The sequence below is a fragment of the Panthera uncia genome, chromosome D1, assembly GCF_023721935.1.
Source record: "Panthera uncia isolate 11264 chromosome D1, Puncia_PCG_1.0, whole genome shotgun sequence".
NCBI lineage: Eukaryota > Metazoa > Chordata > Mammalia > Carnivora > Felidae > Panthera > Panthera uncia.
Window position 1 is genome coordinate 63,992,481 of NC_064808.1, and position 19,807 is coordinate 64,012,287.

Sequence of the window (19,807 nt, forward strand, 5' to 3'; positions counted from 1 at the left end):
AATGACAGATGAAAACCATGAATATTAGATAATAATAGGTGATAATGCATCCACACTGCCCATTTACAGAGAATACATTGATTTTAAATATTGCTTCTTCTGAAAACCAGGTATAATGAGAAAGGCAGGTAAACCAGGAAAAATGTGTGGCTTTTTTGATGACTACAAAACAAAATAAATGTGTGTTAAAAATCATAAGTCACTAAGAAAAATGTGTATAATCATACAATGTGTTTTTTAGGATAACATATGTAAAAGTATTTGTTCTATCTATGAAAATTTACCTTTTTTTTCTTCTTTAAAGCTGGCTTATGGGTGTCTGGCCATATAAATTTCCTTTCTGGAGTACAAACACATCCAAGGTTAGTAAATGGGTGGGGTTCTCAAAGCAAACAACTTGTATTTGACTTTCAGGCATGTAGATATTCCTGGCTAACGCTGATCTTTATCCATGTATGCAATAAAAAAAATTATCTTTATTATTTCTTTAAAGAAAGCAAGCTGTTTGTGCTTATTTATATGTGTGTGTATGTACGGTCACATACATATATATTTATCCTATGCATTAAAATATAAGTCCTATGTATTAAAATATAAATAAATTATCATAATTCCCTATTTTGATCAGTGCTTTTATATCCCAATAGGTGACAAAACCCAGAGACTGGTATATTTTCCAGAATGTTCAGTAGATATGACCCTGTCACCAATTAGCTTTGGAATTTTATGCTTTAGTTCCTTCATTTATTAAACAAACAAACATTGTGCAAAGGATTCTATGAGGTCCCATTCAGAGTTATGTTCTGTGATTCAATCATGTGATTTAAAAATACATATAGACTGTAAGATGTTTGATTCTCTTTGCAGAGAGCTATGTACCTATTCTGCCTCTCTCCATTATAAAAGTCATTCCTTTGTTTACTCATGCAAATACTCATTCTGGAAGCACTTATTTTAGACTTACTATGTTTCAGATCCTATGCTATGTGTCAAGGATGCCAAGATTATTTAGGCACAACCTCTGTTCTTGAGTTCAGGCTCTAAATGAGGATCTCCTATTTTACAGGATTTCATTTCAAAGACTACAATTGTAGAAAGTCAAAGTTTCTATGCAAGAAACTTAACATGTATCCATACTATTAAGTGCTGATGATAATCAACATTTCATTTTGGAGATCTCTCTCTCTCTCTCTCTCTCTCTCTCTAAATCAATGAGGGCAGTGTGATAGAGGGGAAAGAGTGTGGGTCTTGTCCAGCAGATTCAGGTTTGGAATTTCGGCACTGCTGTGTACCTACTGTATGATTCTGAACAAGTTGCCTGTTCTGAGACTTTATTTTCACATCTATGAAGTGATAATAGGAATATCCCCTCTCAAAGAGGTGTGTAGTTACATTGAGGACCTAATAAGATAAGATGATTCATACAAAAAACTACTCAAGGAAAGATGGCTGCTGTTTTTAATATGGGAAATTGAAAAACATTCCTGCTTTAATATCATATTTAAAAGAGTAAACCAATAAGGGTACCTTTTTTCCCTGAGCCCTATGAAGACTCCTTATATGGTACTGTCTCTAGCTGTAACCTCTACCCAAGAGATGTAGGATTGAGACTTCTGTGAGGATTATAAATCCATATTGACTTGAATCATGCAATTTTGCCAATATTTGACTTGACCTACCAAAGGGACAATTTCGCACGGTTCAGCTTAATACCACTAGTGGATACTACTACTAAAAGAAAATTTCAATTTTATACTTTTCAATATGAATGGCATATAAGACTTAAAAATTATTCTGGGGGGATTCTTTCCTGGTTTAAAAAGGTTGAATGGGTAAAGTTTAAGTCATTTGTTTTTTAGATGAAGGAATAAATGGTAAAATAAATCTTCCTGGTCCTTCTCTCCAGAGTAGTGTTAAAAGGTTCAAATTTGAGTTTGATATGGTAGAAATTTCAGCCTCGGGCAACAGGGTAAGTTATTGTTGGCCTTTAAGGGAAAGAGCAATCTTTGACTATTTCAAGGGAACAACATAGGAATGTCAGCTAACAAGCTGGAACTTGTTCTGACTATGACATATTACTGAGCAAAAGATTAGAGGAAATTAGTATAAAAGAGAGAGATTTCGTTTATTTTTCTTTTCTTTTTTTTCTTGGCTATGTATGTAGGAGATACAGAGGATTGGGAGTGCGTAGGAGAAGTGTGAGAGGATATGTGGGAGGAGAAGTGTTTAAAATGCTCAAAGGAAACTAAAATGAAGACATGAGAATGTACGCAGGGGTACAGGTTTCCAAAACCAGTGATTCACACAAGTACTTCCAGTGTTGCTGTCAGCATCCTTTCCCAGTAGCTTGTGAACTTCCATCTGTGCTCTCCATTGGGCTGGGAAAGCTCCATCATATTGACAGCCACATGTCATACTGCCATACTTGCCTTGGGAAATCCCAATTTAAATCCTACTTCTATGAAACTCCCCCAGTAAGTAGAGGGCATTTACTCTCTCCATCCTTAAAACTTAAGCAAATAAAAAATACTTCCATTTCTTCCAACTCCCTCCTTCCAGGTGTTTTGCAAATGGCTGGTATTTGTTTTCAGTGGTGGTATGTGAGCTAAGAAATACAGCTGTACATCTGACACGGCCCCTAGAACTTTTTATTGGTGTGCACCTGCTGTGATAATCCCTTAATTGGAGCTTACAGTAATAAGGCAATCTTTGCTGGAAACAGTTTTGGCATTTTCATGAAAGGACTGCCATGTTTAAGATCCACTGTCTCACCCTTCAGTTTGCTTTCATCAACATCCACAAAGGCAGCTTCATCACTCAGGCTCTTCTAATAAAATGGTGATAGCCTGGCCCATACCAACCGATCCAGTTCCTGTAATGGAGACCTTATTGTGATGAATTACCTCCATGGAGGTAAAATTCATCATAAGTTAATATTAATGCTTGGCATTGCCATCTTAGACATGAAGGTATGGGGCCAGCTGAGTCCAGGCAGGATGCCTATCTGCTGCAGGAGACACAGAGCCTTCCCCGCACCAAGGAAATGCCCTCCTGTAGCACCCACTACCTGGCAGACTTGCAGGACTCCCATGGTCCTGCTCACGGCAGCTCACTCAAGATGAACAAGAGGTGGAGGCTCTCTCACTGAGCAAGGAGGGAGGAAGCTGCTCGCTGCTTTACCTCCCTTTCACCTGGCCACTACAGCCCTGTGAGGCCAGCCCTATCTCCTGCAGGATTTACAGGGGCCCACAGAAAGGACTTCTCATGTCTGCTCAGACAGAGGAAGTCAAGGGCTTCTTGAGCAAATGAATCCTGAGTTTCACCATTTTACAAATGCATACTGACTTCTGCATTGGAAATGCATAAAGGGCCAACCTAGACTGCTGGATTCATTAGTTTTCTACTTTTAGTGTGTATGCCAGGTTAGAACTACTCTTTATGACTCTAGACCTAACATGCTTAAGCATCCCCGTCTCTAACTCCATTTCCCTTGAGCCCCCTCTTCAGGGCTTCACAATTTCCCTTTCGCCTTCTAATATATCATGTACATTAATCCTAGTCTGTTGCTTCTTGATTCCTTTATGAGAATGCAGCGACTGGAATGGAACATATAACCCTAGGAAGGTCCTAACCACAGTGGAGTCCACAAGCATGTCTCCTTCCTAGGCACCAGCACTACATTGCTGTAATTAGCTTCTAGGTAGATAATGTGGCAGCAGGATCTGATGGCCACCTGTGGTCACCTAAAACCAAAAGATCTTCTTCAAAGGAGCTGCTGCCCTATGTCTCCATTCTAAACTGGTGCAATTAATTTTTGGAACTGTGTTTTCCTGGACTGTCTGCCTAGGCAAGAAATTCTGTATACCTCGTAAGTGTAAGCAGTCAATAAGTACTTACAGAGTTTGTGTCAGTAGTTTGCTTTCTTATGGATACTTACTGGCTTAATACCTCAGAACCTGTTTTTCCATTGGAAAATGGACAAGAATATATTCCCTGCTAGTTTTGTGGGAAATTCAAATGAAATAGTGCACAAAATGTGATAGTATTATCACAGATAATCTGGGTTTTAATACCACACCAGAAAGGTAATTATAACTGCTAAACCTGTAATCACAGAAACTACAGCCTACAGGTCCTATTAACGACCCCAAACATAAGATCATCCTTCTAGATTTTAATCAGAAAAAAAAAAAAAATTACGATTCTGTTTACCCTTCATAAGATATTCAATGTTTGCTTTCATTGCCCTCTAGCGGTTGTTATGCAGAAGACATAACTACATTTTTCACATTTTAATTTTTGAGATGTTAGGCACAATCTTACAAACATTCTTTAACTACTGTAACATACCTTCCTATCATTTGGTAACACTTTAATTGTCAAGCTATAGGGACAGTGCCTACTAGCATTGTGCCCTGCACAATGCAGATGTACAATGTTGTGCATTATTGGCTATGCATCATTTTATTACCTTCCAAAAGAATCTACTGACTTAAAGTAATAAACTAACGTTATACTCAATTATTAAATATTTACAGTATATATATAATGTATCATAAGAACAAGACAGACATTTTCCTGGCTTACAATCTATTGAGAAAAATAGAGTATTAAATATGTCATTGTGTGGTAAATGTTGTCATAGGGAAAGAACTGGGTATATTGCATGCATTAAGAAACTCTAACCTGAATGTGTTTCTGTATGTTGTGAACACTAGGGTGGGATTTGAGAGAAAAGTAGTTAGAAGGCACTTTGAGAGTGCCTCAAAGTAACCCGAGATCTAAAGGATGAATAAAAGTTATTCAGAAGGATGTGGGGTGTGGAGCGTTTTCCAAGGAAAGAAACGATGTTAAATAAGGTTAGATAATGGAGAAATGAGGGTTTCAGAGATGAGTCAGACAAATTTTTTGAAAAGCTATGATGGGGAATTTAGACTTTATTCTGATTAATTTAATTCTGATTAATTTATAACCAGTATACTCTGACAAAACATCAACGCATGCCTTCACTGTTTTACTTTCGTTTTTTAAACTCATTATTTAAAGGGAAAGTTCTAGTTATTGATTATCAAGTAATTGTTTAAGAAGCTTTCAGTGTGTCCTTTTTCACACCCAAAGTTTCCTCAAATATATACAGTTCTAGAATGTTAGAGCTGAAAGGCCCTTGAGAGGTCATGAGTCTCCCTGGTTTAAGAGGGGGTGGTGGTCAGGGATTTGCTCAGATTGTACTGAGTGGCTGTACCTGGAAGCTACTTTTCCTTGAGCTCAAATTCCTCAATCTGGGATTCAGACTGTCATAAATGTGTCAGCAAAATAAAAATACATGAAAAAAAATAGCCATAATTTCGTGCAGTTTATGTTGCACACAAAACATGAGAGATGTAGGCAATAAATATTTTTGTAGTTTGGATCACAGCAACATTTCCAGCATAGTCCATCAGGAAAGCTTCCCTCCAAGGTAGATGTGAACATAGAGAAATAACAAGCAATGAAATTATACAGAAGATTAACTACTGGCCCTTCACTGATACCTCTCTTTCCTTCAAGCAGCAGAATCATTGATCAGTTCCTGTTAAGGAAAGGGCAACATTCTCATTTTGAGATTTCTCAAGGAGTTTTGGCTTCCTAGGACTCCTGGCTGATTCTCAGTGCTTTGTCACCTGTAAAAATGGGACTTCCACAATATTAAGACAAGCAACAAATCCACACATTCTTTAAGATTTTAATTCACTTTTAATTCCTTGAATTATATTTTAAAAGTCTAACAGTTTTAAAATCTAACAGTTTTAAAACTGCAATCAAATAGGATTAGTACAAAATCCCAGCAAACAGGGAAGACACCAAGTATACACAGTTCTATGCAAAACCTTTTACTTCCATCTAGTGGATTCTCAGGAAATAACCTCAGTCGCAATGTGCTATTTACTGTATCTTAGAATACTAGGTTTCTATGTATATGCAAATATCTGGAAAATGTATTAAAAAAGAACAGTTAAATATCCAGGGTTCTATTTAATTTGGCCACTTTTTATGCACTTATTTAACTTCTCCGTGGCTTGGTTTCTTCATGAAAAGTATGAACTATAATAACAGTGCATCCCCTGCCTATTACAAGTTTGCTTTGAGAATTAACACATAAAATTGCTCTGTAAACTAGAAAGTATCCAGAAACAATGAATTATTATCCTTGTTATCACATAGCACCACTGGATCAATGATACCCAACGAGATAAATATGGTTCTGACTGAAGAGTCCAGACTTAGGGCCTGCCTTCAGAGTGATTTATCTTGTCTTCAGGGCTTTTAGAACAAGAGAGTAGATGTTTCCATTGAAAAGAATCCCTGAAGATTACTTTTTCCTGGATCAGATAATAATGTGGGCCTGGGGACTGAGGAAGAGGTTTACTGATGTGTAAGTGGGTCCTGACCTTCCAAACGCACAGTAAATACGTAGTATGGACAGCTTCCTCTGCTACCCTTGGGATACCATTCGCTGACCCACACTTCAGTCATTTTCTTGTAAGCTTTTTGGCTTAGTATTTTTTCTCCCAAACAACACTTAAACTGGAAAACTGAGGCAAATATCTTGGATCATAGATGACACAGACAACTTAAATGTCATGCATTTCAGTGAAAAATTTGGAACAAAAGCCTCAAAGGGTTTTCCTTCCCCAAGGGAAGGTTTCTTCAAGTTCTTTCATTCACTAACTTATTCAACACTCACTAACAGCTCTGTGTGCTTAGCACTTAGGCCCTGGGACACAGTTATGGTCAAGACACACCTCTATCCTCAAGGAACTCACAGTCTGTTGAGGAGATATTCATGCACACAAACCAAGACCAAAAGGAAAACATGGGGCATTATTGAACTGTGGGGACACAGGATCAGGGGGAGGGGAGAGGCCATCTCCCATGTATCTGAACCCTGCTTAGGGCTTAGGGATCTTTTGTATGCCCTTTAATTTGGCCTCCTCTCTGTTCAATAAATTTCTCCCTCCTTTGAACTCTTTTTTTAAATTTTTTTTTTAACGTTTATTTACTTTTGAGACAGAGAGAGACAGAGCATGAACAGGGGAGGGTCAGAGAGAGGGAGACACAGAATCTGAAACAGGCTCCAGGCTCTGAGCTGTTGGCACAGAGCCCGACGCGGGGCCCGAACTTACGGACCGTGAGATCATGACCTGAGCCAAAGTCGGACGCTTAACCGACCAAGCCACCCAGGCGCCCCCCTCCTTTGAACTCTTGAAGGTCTTAACTATAATAACTAGTGCACCCTGGTGATCATCTCAGGTGCTTTGCCTGGTTAGTTTTCACCAAACCAGTCTCCATCATACTTTTCTACCTGCAATTGATCTTAACAATTAAAATCATTTATAATAGGCTGTGGCTTCAAACATAATCCTAATTCCTTCCTTCTTGATATGTTTTTATAATTCTAAAAATGTACTAAGTGTCTACTATATGTTAAGAATTTTGTTTTTAGCAATTTTCAGTATTCAATTTTCAGACACTGTAATTGCAGAACATCAGTAATACCACCCTGACCCCAACCATGGGTATTTCCATGGAGACAAAGATAGGATTTTCTGCAGGGGAACAATTTGATGACCTACAACTACTGTAGCATCTGTCTTCTCTTATTCCTTACTCATTCCCAATATTCTCTTCATTACCCTTGCACACTATCCTAGTTCCTTATGCCTCTTAATATGGTCTTATTTAAGGGTTTGTCTTCCTTCTCCCTGATCTGATCTGTCATTAGACTCGAGACCCAGGAGGGCAAAGATCCAGCTATTTAACTCTTTGTTCTTAAAGCTTGCCATGTCATCATGATCTTTATGTGGGTCTCAGAGGGATCCTATTCCCATTCAGCATGTGTCTCTCCTTTCTTTTCTGTCAGCCTGCATGAGTCATGTGGGTTCCCCAACCTACACACTAGCTCAAAGTTCATACCTCCTGACCCATGATAGCTGTTGCTTCAAGTCCTGCAGTTGCTTAGAACCTGGCCAGAAATTAGGAACCAGAGCAAGGGCCAAAACCACCCTTGGGAATTTGGGGTAGTAGAAAGGGAAGTAGCTCATGAAAGGGGAGAGTGCTGCTGATGGGGGTGCTCATTGACTCTCCTTTCATGTGTCAGTCATTGAGGATGGGCATTCTATGTGGGGAAGTGAGTGCTGCTGGTGGTGGTGGTGAAGAAGAAGAAGGAGGAGGAGGAGAAGAAGGAGAAGAAGGAGAAGAAGGAGAAGAAGGAGAAGGAGGAGGAGGAGAAGGAAGAGGAGGAGGAGAAGGAGGAAGAAGAGGAGGAGAAGGAGGAGGAGGAGGAGGAGGAAAAGGAGGAGGAGGAGGAAGAAGAAGAAAAAAGAGAGAAAGAAAGAGGTGATAATACCAAGGAACTTATTTATTTTAAACAACAAAATAGTAGGATGAGAAGACTAAAACAATGAGGTTGTTCTTTTCTATCACATCTGCCATGCATTATAACCATACTCATGCTCTATCTCTCTACTAGGTTAGCATCCCATGAAGGAGGGATCAATGTCTGGTTCACCTCTCTCTTCCCTCTAGCACCCAGCATAGTACTTGAGTTGTGCTTCATATTTGACACCTGTGAAGTGTCAGGACCTGTTCAGGCTCTGGGAATATAGCAATAAACACAATAGAGCAATAAGAAGTATTTAATAATTGGAGGCATTTAATTCTTAAAGAATTAAAAAATAAGAATTATAGTCATACATATGATGTGCTTTCCATCACATCATATTTAGGTGAACTGTTAAATAAATCACCAATTTTCCCCTCTCTCTATCAACACATAAACACTGTTTCCATCAACATACAAGACCTGTTATAAAAACAAACTCTACCCTCTCATCCCATTCTATTCCCCTTTTCAGCAAAACTTAAAGGAAGATATCTGCAATCACTGTCATTAGTCCTTTCCTTCCATTCTATCAGAAATCTGCTCCATATGTATTCTCACTCAATTACACTATGGACATTGTTTTTTCATTTGAATCAGTAAGTTCCATGTTAAATTTAGCAGATAATTTGAGTGACTGATAGCATTTGAAGCAGTTGGTCCCACTCTCTGGAAAGACTTTCTCTTCTTAGCTCCTGGATTCTACCTGATTCCTCCTACTTTCCTTGTTCCTCCTCTTCTCCCTGAGGAGGACCTTTGTATGCTAGGCTGAGTTTGTCTCTACCTGTTACCTGTTCTACCTGGAGAAGTATCTCCATCTCAACCAGTAGAAACTCTGCTTGTCTTATGTTCAGGCAGAAGACTTTGCAGTCACCCTTGACAACTTCCTTTCTCTTTTACCCCACACCAATCTTTCAGGAAATCTGTTAACTCTCCCTCATAAACAAATCCAGAATCACTCCTTACTTCCTCCACTTCTACCATGGTTATCTATTCTTCCACTCTCTCTCATGCTGATTATTCACGTAGACTCCAAGCTTGCCTCCTGCTTCTATCCTTGTCCCTGGGTCTCGCTGTCAACACAGTGGTCAGAGTGATCCTCTTAAAATGTAAGTGAATTCATATCTTGTCACTTCTCTGCTTATAATCCCCCATGGCTCTTCCCGGTTCCCAGAGTGAAAGCCAAGCTGTTACAGGGGCCTGTGAGGCTGTGCTCTCCATGACCTTCCCATTATTCCTCTGTCCTCACCTACTACTCTTCTCCCTTTCTCCCACCCCAGTCCTGCCAGAGGGGCTTTCTCAATACACCAGCCAGGCACCCCACACAGAGTTGAGGCTGGCTGTTCCCTCTGTCTGGAACTACCCCAGACACCTGCGTGGCCCACTTTCCCTGCCTTCAAATCTTTGCTACCATGTCACCTTCTCAGTGAGGCCCACCCTGATGACCTTATTTAAACTTTCAACTCCTCTCTCTGGACTCCAAATTCCCCTTCCACTACTCCATTGGTTTTCTACACCTTCTAATAGATTATATAATTTACTTATCCATTACTTAAAACAATAAATTCTTTGCTTTTCCTGCTAAAATGTAAGAATCATGAGGCAGCAATTTGTCTCTTTTTCTTTTTCTTTTTTTAACTCTTATATTTCTAATACTTATAATAGTTCCTGGCACATAATGGCTCCTGAATAAACTGTTGCATGAATGAATGAATGTATGAGTGAATAATTAGTTCTCATTAGGCACTGTGCCAATGGCTTAAATACATTACTTTATTCGATGTTTTCATCACTTAGAAAATTGCAAGGGCTTCAGGAGTTCTGCCAGAAATGGGGATAAGACTAAATACAGCAACTCTTGCAGTGTGGCCTGGTGGTAAGTGGCCAGTGGTGATGACCTTAAAAACAGCATTTTTTAACAGACTGTCTTTCAGCAGGATTTCCTCCCCTGGCCTCTGACCCTGGTTCCCCAGCCTTGCTGAAGATCCAGAGATCAATTTGTTATTTCTCCAACAAATTACTTTTTCATTTAAGTAACCAACATGTCTGCTGCCTGGAGTCCAGAACTCTTCACACATGATTCACCACCCATGCTCCCATCAGGCACATTCCTAGAGTAGTTAGCATTACAGGTGAGGAAGCTGGTTGCGATAGAAAGCTTTCTCCTGGTGTCTTGGTAATTTTGGGTAAGAAAATCACTGAACTCTTCAGTTTCTTCCCATATAAAGTGGCAAAATGATTACTTTCCAACCCATCCTGAAGGAATGCTATGTGGATCAAATGAAATAATGTCCACAGCAAGGGACTTTGTACCTAGAAATATTGATGCAAATGGAAGAGTTATTAGAGATTAGCTAGTAAAGTAGGTTAGTCAAAGGCAAAAGCATATTGGAGCTAAAAAAATCAGTCCACTTTCAGTTGATGATCACTCCTTCCTTAAACTAGAGATCTCTTCAAGTTTTCCCCTTTATCAGGGGTCAGCCATGATGAGCATTGTCAATGCTTACATGGAAAAGGCTTAGGATCAAGTGTTCACTCTTGAGGCTTATATAGTAACTCTTAATCATCTAAACATCTTTTTGGAAAAGGAGTATATATTATAAACACATTTTAAAGCTAATATCACGTATTTAGCATTTAGCATGTAATAGAATAATTTACCTAATATGTTCCTAATCTATTGGAATTCTTATTAGTCAACTAGGAAAGCATCTGTCTTATTTGGAAAATATATTCCATTGGCCAGAAAGCTAAAAGCTTTAAGATATGCTGAATCATGAAAAAATGTAGTTGTGTCCTTAGTGAACATACGGGCTTATGTGGGGAAGCACACACATAGATGGTGATTTCCAACATAACACGGGAAGTACTGATGGAAAATTCTGGGGCAGCACATGGGCAAAAAGAGGCTGTCATTAGCCCAGCCTGGGAACGTGAGAAGGCTTTCTGCTTTCTGGAGAAGATGTTTCCCAATAAAGACAAAGGAAGGACAGTGGAGAATTGGGGATAAAGTGAATAATATTTATTGAGTATCTGCTTAGTACAAGTATTGTTCTGGGTAATGTACTATGATTTCACCAAATCCTAATAACAACCTTGAACAGAACATGAAATTATTTGCCCAAGATCACACAGATAAGCAGCAATCACAGTGGTATTTGAACCTCTATTACTTCTGATTTCAAAGCAATGCTTTCTATAATGCCAGCCTTCAGAAAGAAAATTGAATTTGTCAATTTGCTTATGTCTGAGGCTGTCCATACTTTAAGTCCGTATAGTGAGAAAAACATAAATGTCTGAAATAATAGAACATTTACAAGATGTATGAGCCACCACAGGAAGCCACTGTACACATAGATTCTAAGATTGAGGTGACTTAGAAGCAACATCTAGATCCTCTGACACTTCTTCAGAGGGCACAGACTATGATTCATCTCTACGCCCCAGTGCTTAACAGAACCTAACTACTGAGCAAATGTTTAATGAATGAATGAAAGACTCATCCTTGCCTACTTCTCTGAAGGCAGCTGGGAATCCTAGTGTTCCTCTCATTTGTATTTATCCAGACCTGTGTCCCAAAGGGCCCTTTGTGTCCTGAAGATTCAGAATATCTTTTTTTTAAATGTTTATTTATTTTTGAGAGAGAGACAGAGTGTGAGGTGGGGAGGGGGAAGAGAGAGAGGGAGACACAGAATCTGAAGCAGACTCCAGGCTCTGAGCTGTCAGAGCAGAGCCCGATGTGGGGCTTGAACTCACAGACTGCGAGATCATGACCTAAGCTGAAGTCAGATGCTTAACCAGCTGAGACATCCAGATGCCTCTCTCCTGATACTATTCTTGCTGTAGCTCTACAAGTTGTGCTATAGAGAGTATTAATAACAATACGTAGTACTCAAGAAATGTGTCAGAAAATAGCAATTATAATTTTCCTTTGGTACTATGCCCATAAAGTTTATTGGGTTTATTCATTTGATAGGTATCATTCATTAGCCAGATTCAATGTCAGACAATGGAAATGCTTTCTAAATGAAGTCTAGGACAATCCATGCATTCTCTGGTCCCCTTTTAGGTAATAGAAGGTCCTTGCTCACTCTGAGTTCTTTTGCAGAGAAAATTTAGTACATGTACAGGCACCTGGTTGGAGTTTGCACCATGGAGTTCGCACGGAGTTTGCACCTGGTCGGAGTTTGCACCAAAGGGACATGGCTATTCCTTTTGTTATAGAAATGAAACACTTCCATGTGAATTGCCAATAAGTAATTCCTGCCGTAAGCCCTCCCCAAGTGACCCACAACCCAGGCTGCCAGAAGACTCCACTTCCCTACCATCCTGTAGTTTGGCACTATGGCCATTCACTGGATGGGCTGGTGCTGAATTATATGTGTCAAGTTGCTAAATATTTTGAGTATTGCCCCTGATTGGAGGAGAAAAGAAGCCGGGGTGACTGGGACACAGTGAGAGTAGGGAAAGTGGTGTATCTGTGGCAGGTGAGGCAGGCAGGAGCTAGATCTTATAAAGCCCTGTAGGCCATGTTAAGAAATTTGGACTTTACCTTAAGAACAACAGAAAGTCACTGAAAATTTTTAAGAAGAGGGGAGAAATGGCATGATAAGATATACTTTTAAAAGGCTTGCTCTTCCCAAAGGTTGAATGTTATATGTGATAGGGGATGTTTTTGCCCTGGGATATCTATTATAATAAAGGACTTATGGGGCATAGCTAGGCCTTACTGAATCCCTACTTTTTGGTGGGTGGGCCAGGCATCACCCTGGATGGTGATACTCTGAAGCCAAGGCTGAGGAAAATTGTCTCCCTTAGAGCCTTTTCACTGGCTCCACTGTTTTTATTTGAGGTGATCCCTGAGGAGGGGTGCTGTTGGGCTCTGAGGTGGCCATGAAGACAAGTCCAGTAAGGTGGAGAGAAGTCTGAGTGGGCTCCTGAGAGGCAAAAGCCAGAGACTGAAGAGTCAGTGAGTCTAGAGAAAGTGGGGTTCAGGAGATGCATGGAACAGGCACACAAGTTTTGTGGGAGGCTTCACATGCTTTCTGGGCCAGAAACCTGCATTTAACTGGTCAGGATTGGGGCAAAAAGTCTTAATCTTTTCAAAAACATCCTCAATTCTGCTTGGTTAGATTTTTCTTCAAAGGTGTTTAGTAGGGTGCCCTGCTGAGAGAGGACCCTGGCATTCCTGATACTTTAATGAGAAAGCACAGGAGGGCAGAGATGCACAAAAAACCCAAACAAACAAACAAACAAACAAAAAACCCAAAACACACACACAAAAAACCCCACTACTATTGTTTAATTTGCCAAAAATATTCATAATTCCCTTCAGCAAATATTGTGGTTTTTTTTTTGAACAAAATTAGAAGATGGCCTGTCAGTTACAAAGCTGTATACAGAGGATAAATATCTACCCATTTTCTTGGGGAAAGGTGTGAAATCCCCCTTAATCCAAATGCACATGTTGAGTCATTCCTGTTTGGAAACAGATACTGCTGTGTTGAAGCTAATTTTAGTCTCTGACTCTTGTCTGTCTTTTGTTGGGGAAAGGTGGAATGCGTGGAGCTCAGTCAGAAAAAGTCCTAGGGGAGGGTGAAGGTTTTGCTGGAGTTTGGGTGACTCAGTGTTGAGGATGAGAGGAGAGAAGCTTAAGGTGTGGTTAGGTGAGAGAGGCTTAGTAAAACTGCTAGTCTGAGCTGGTGTGCTTTTGAAACAAGGTGACATAGCACAGAGCTGGGGAGATTGCTCTTGTCCCCACACCTGCATGGGCCTCAGAGACTCTCTGGTATCTTGAGGGGTGCTGGTTTTAGGAATATAGAGACATAGTCCCTTAAGCAGATGGCCCATACTATATGGTCACTGAAAGGTATGGGTTTGTAAGCTCTTAAGAGGATCACTTCAGGGAATTAAAGAAATAATTTGGGACTTTTTGAGGTGGGAGCAGGAGGAGGGCTGGATTTCAGGCATAATACTGAAAGCAGTGGAGAGTTGTCATGTGAGGTAACAAGAGAAAGGTGACTTTATCAGTGTCCCAGGATGATGAATAGTGTATATATTGCTCACATTCTATTTGAATAATGTGACAGTAAGGATCTGGCATATGTGCTCTAAACATGAAGGTAGCAAGGTAACCTGAGAATTAATGAAACATCCAGGTGATCTGTGACTTATTTGTACTCTTTCCAAATCCACAATACAATTTCAACTTCAATGTAAAGATGCATGATTATCTATTGTACCTTCACCTCAACAACAGCAGTGTTTCGCTTTTGGCAACACGTATTCCCAGCCATGTATTTTGGAACACAGTTAAATACTTGAAGTCCATCAAGGGTGAGCTTTAGACTTAGCAAGGTCAGCTGAGGTGCTCTTTCTGAGGGTTCTGAGGAATGAAAAAAACTAAAATTGCATGGTGATACAGAAAAGAATCTCGTTATAGGGGTATTCTACATGCTTTGCTCCACATTTTTCATAACAAAGCATTGAAACAAATAATAACAGAACCATTTTTATCTTTTCCTCTGCAGGAAGAATGCCTGAGGAAGCTACTGCACTAGTTAATGTGATTGCATGTTGAATGTCCTAAATTCTCCTCCACCAATACCTCAAGAATATGGTTCAATTATCAGATAAGACTCCTTATAAAAAATGCCCAGGAAGTAGAATACATAAAGGAGAAATTAGAAAATATCACTCACAGTATGTGTATAGAATGTAGCCTAAAGATGATTTCTCTTTCAGTTTCTTAGCTACTTTAGTTCTGTAGTTTTGGTGAGGAGGGGGGAAGTGGGGGATAATAAAATTCTACAATGGAGCTTTGGAACCCTCCAAATTCAGGCTGCCATGTTTAGACAATGCATGAACACTAGATGGCGCCCATAATCTTAACATAGTAAAAGGCTACTTGGTTTTCTTTACAGTCAAGTAAGGCTACCTTGTTTAGGAAGAGTCAATTGTGAGAATTAGAAAAATATCTACTCTGGCATTTCCTGCTACTGTTGTCCTGTGAAGTGCTCCTCACGTAGAGGTTTGATGGTCAAATACGTTTGGGAAAAGATGGATACTTTCTATGCCTCTAAAGGGATTTCCAATACACACTGGTAAACAGATGTTTTTGAAAAGTTCTTTAGTGAAGAAACCTGATGCCAGGGAACCCTTTCTCTCATTAGCACCTTAATGCGATTCTGCTCTTTTACTGTCCTGTGAAACACACTTTGGGAAATGCTCTTCAGGTCCAACCTCTTGTCCCAAAGAAGGAACGACTCAAACTCTATAAAAAAAGGTCTTCTTTAGACATAGTTATCTGACCTTTTTTAAAAACACTGAATACATTCTTAAGGCAAAATTGTTAGTAGTAATAGGAGGACTGAGTACTTACAATGTGCTTGATTCAAAGTGTTTTGTCTCCTTTCTTCCTCATTGTGCCACTATACCTATCCTATATCTACATCTATATCCATAACCAGATCTATGTATTCACATATAATAGATATATTGATATATTTACTTTTAGGCTGTGAACATTTTAAGATCAGGATGTTTATCTCATTCATCTCCTGAGATCTCAAATCCTGCTACAAAAATCTGTCACATAGTACGTCATCAATGAAATGAGTTATCTCTAAAGATTGTATAGTCTGTGAGGGAGAATAGTTCTGGAAAACAAGAATGGACATTCTGCCCCTGATTAGAAAGGTAATTATCTCGTATTCAAGTCTTCTCAATGAACACCAATTGAGGACAGAGACCTACTCCCACAGCTCTCCTCCCTGGGGATTCAAGTTTTCTTCTCTGAACTTAACTACATTACTGTTAGCATAAGTTATTTACAAAATAACCTTACATAATCTAGTAATAAGCATTGAGTTTGTATTTAACTCTTGATTGCTATACAGAGTTTTTGTTCTTGTGTTTTCCAGGAAGTTAGAGCTTGTCCTTTTATATCTTGTGCCAGCTGTAGAGGCAAAATATCATATCCTCCATATTCCATTGTTAATAATTCCATTCTGCTGTTTCCTTTCCATATTGTAACATTTGAGCTTCTCAAATTTGCTTATTCTTTTCTTTCAGTGTTAACCAATGAAATTCCAATACTGGGTCTTGAAACTAGGTGATTTCTAGCCAGAGTTTAAATGTCTTTTTGCAAGGTAAAAAAGGGAAATGTTCCCTCTTCCTTTCAATTGCAAAAAACAGCTAATATTTTTATCATTGAACTGTCTTTGCAAATGTTATACATAAGAAAGGATATGATATCTGAATGTCAGAGACTATTGTAATGTTCTGAAAAATGTAATTTCTAAGAAGACTGTAATTCTGATTGTTGTCTTCTTTTCTTTCGTGGTTCTGGCAGTAATATTTAAATGGATACATCTCCTTTTGAAAACAGAAATAGTTATGAATTTTCTTTGTTGAGTCATAAGATTATTAGCTCATCCCTTTTTCTACCACATGCCTAAAAGTTAAAACAAATAAAACCTACGGTTTCATGCATTTTTCATTTAAACAGAGCCTAATGTCATCTCTTTGACTCCGTTTCTTTACCTGTAAAATGAACATAATAAGGAGGTGACTGGCTGGCACAGTTGGTAGAGCCTGTGACACTTGATCTCAGAGTTGTGAATTCAAGCCCCATGCTGGGCATAGAGCTTACTTAAAAAATGAACATAACAAGGCATTGGGTGGTTATAAGGGTACACTTGTTATAATAGTGATCGACTCAAAAGTAACATGGAAGTCTTAGCTCTTTATAGTTTTGTGTGCTCCCAGGGTGCCTGGGTGGCTCAGTGGGTTAAGCATCTGACTTCAGCTCAGGTCATGATCTCATGGCTCATGAGTTCAAGCCCTGCATCGGGCTCTGTGTTGACACCTCTGAGCCTGGAGCCTGCTTTGGATTCTGTGTTTCCCTCTCTCTGTGCTCCTGCCCTGTTCACACTCTGTCTCTCAAAAAGTGAATAAACATTTAAAAAAAATTTTATAGTTCTGTGTGCTCCCGAGTGCGTGCGCACACAGAGCAGTGCTGAATGAGACAAGAAGGTGTTGAATGAGATCACTGACAGGTTTTGAAGAGAGATTGTGCTATGAGGAGAAAGAACACTGATTTGGGGTCAGGAGACTTGATTTTGAGTCCAACATCATAGTCAGTAGCTATGGAGCTTGGACAAATCATTCAGCCTTTCTTTTTTTTTTTTTTTTTCAACGTTTTTTATTTATTTTTGGGACAGAGAGAGACAGAGCATGAACGGGGGGGGGGCAGAGAGAGAGGGAGACACAGAATCGGAAACAGGCTCCAGGCTCCGAGCCATCAGCCCAGAGCCTGACGCGGGGCTCGAACTCACGGACGGCGAGATCGTGACCTGGCTGAAGTCAGACGCTTAACCGACTGCGCCACCCAGGCGCCCCTCATTCAGCCTTTCTAAATCGCTTTTTCCTGATGTAGAAAGTGAGAGTAATAATAACTTATAGTGACATGTAGAATTGCTTTGAAGACCCCTAGAATTAATGCATGTGAAAGTGCTTTGTGTTGGGGGGGAAGTGCTGTGCCAATGTGAATGCTGGCTGTGGGGAAGTAACAGCGTGGTTTCCGGCTACAGATTTTGATCCAGGGTGAGGAAAATATCTAAGTATGTTTTACACAGAATTTTAGAGTCCACCTGCTAGGCTACAGTGACATTGTAAAGAATCACCATACTTACTCAACACTATTCCATTCAATCAGCATTGTTAGGGAGACTTTAAGGTACCATTCACATGCTAAATGAGATAATTTAAGATATAAGATAATTTACTTTCACGGAGCTTTTGCCACTTAGTAAAGAAAGACAAGTCAACGAAGGTAAGTTACATCTTATACAGATAGTCCTGGAGTTAGTTGTAGTTTGACCTAACAAATTTCAACTTTACGATGGTGCAAAAGTGACACATGTTCACTAGCAACTGTACCTCAAATTTTGGATTTCGATCTTTTCCCAAACTAGCAATATGGGGTACACATTCTTGTGATGCTGGCCAGTGAGCTCCCATTCAGCCACGCCATCATGAGGGTGAACAAGTGATACACTTACAACAATTATGCACCCATATAACCACTCTGTTTTTCCCTTCCAGAACAGTATTCAGTAATTTACATGAGATAGACAACACTTACAAAATATTATAAAATAGGCTTTCTTTTCGGTGATTTTTCCCAAAAGTAGGCTAATTTAAGTGTTGTGAGCATGTTTAAGAAATGCATTTCTGACTACAGTATTTTCAGCTTACAAGGGGATTATCAGGATATAACCCCGGTGTAAGTTGAGGAAGACAGATTTATATAGATCTATATCATTTAAGTGTAGAAGAAATATGCAGAGGGGAGTAGTTGAAGGGGTGATGTTTGGCTCTTGGATGGCAGAATGAGACCCTGCCATGGGACCTTACCCTATTTCTCACATACCCTATCCATCCAGACATCTGCTAGCTAATGAATAAGCAAAGGCTTTAATGTGTGGGAGAACTACCGGAACATATAAACCAAGGCCATCCATTCAGACCATTGGACACTTTACTCAGACCAATTGACTATATTATACAGGTAAATCATATGTGTCTGGAGGGGAAAGTGGAGAAGGCATGATGGCTAACAAAAATAAGGTCACTTGGAAAATCCTAGCTATAAATCACAGCTATAAAACAAAGATAAGTTTTTTTAAGCACACAGTAAAACCACAAACTAAGTGCTTCATTGAGTTATGAACCATAAACTCAGCCATAAGAACTAGCTCCTTAGATTATTTCCCAGTATCATTTGCATGGTTACCAAAATTTCAGTATGGTCATGAACACTCATAATGGACATAACTACCTGTCACAGAGTTTATACCAGAAAGATAGCTTTATCTAGTGGAAAGAGGCAGTTAATAAATATTTCAATAAAAGAAAGGAGAAGAAAGGAGGAGGAAAGACAGATGGAAAGGTGGAAGGGGGAAGGGAAGGAAGGAGGAAAAAGAAAGCACATACCATGGGCATTAAAACTGAATATTTAAGGATGCCTGGCTGGCTCAGTCAGTGGAGCATGCAACTCTTGATCTCGGGGTTGTCAGTTCAAGCTCCATGGTGGGTGTAGAGATTAGTTAAAAATAAAATCTTAAGAAAACAAACAAACAAACCTGAATATTTAAATCCCAGCTATTACTGTCTCTAGTTAGGTAAACATTGACTTCACCTCTCTGAACCTTATTTTCTTCAAATATTTTTTTTAAAGTTTGTGTATTTATTTTGAGAGAGAACATGTAAGCAGGGGAGGGGCAGAGAGAGAGAGGAAGAGAGAGAATCCTAAGCAGGCTCCACACTGTCAACACAGAGCCTGTCGCAGGGCTTGAACTCACCCTGGTGATCTCAGGTGAGATC

At 39.5% G+C, this 19,807-nt stretch overlaps 1 protein-coding gene across 3 annotated transcripts in view; it reads right to left on the reverse strand.

Moving 5' to 3' along the window:
• The window catches only part of LOC125914581 (disks large homolog 2), a 780,669-nt gene that overhangs the window by 320,958 nt on the left and 439,904 nt on the right, over positions 1-19,807 (reverse strand). The gene's annotated exons all lie outside the window — the stretch shown is intronic.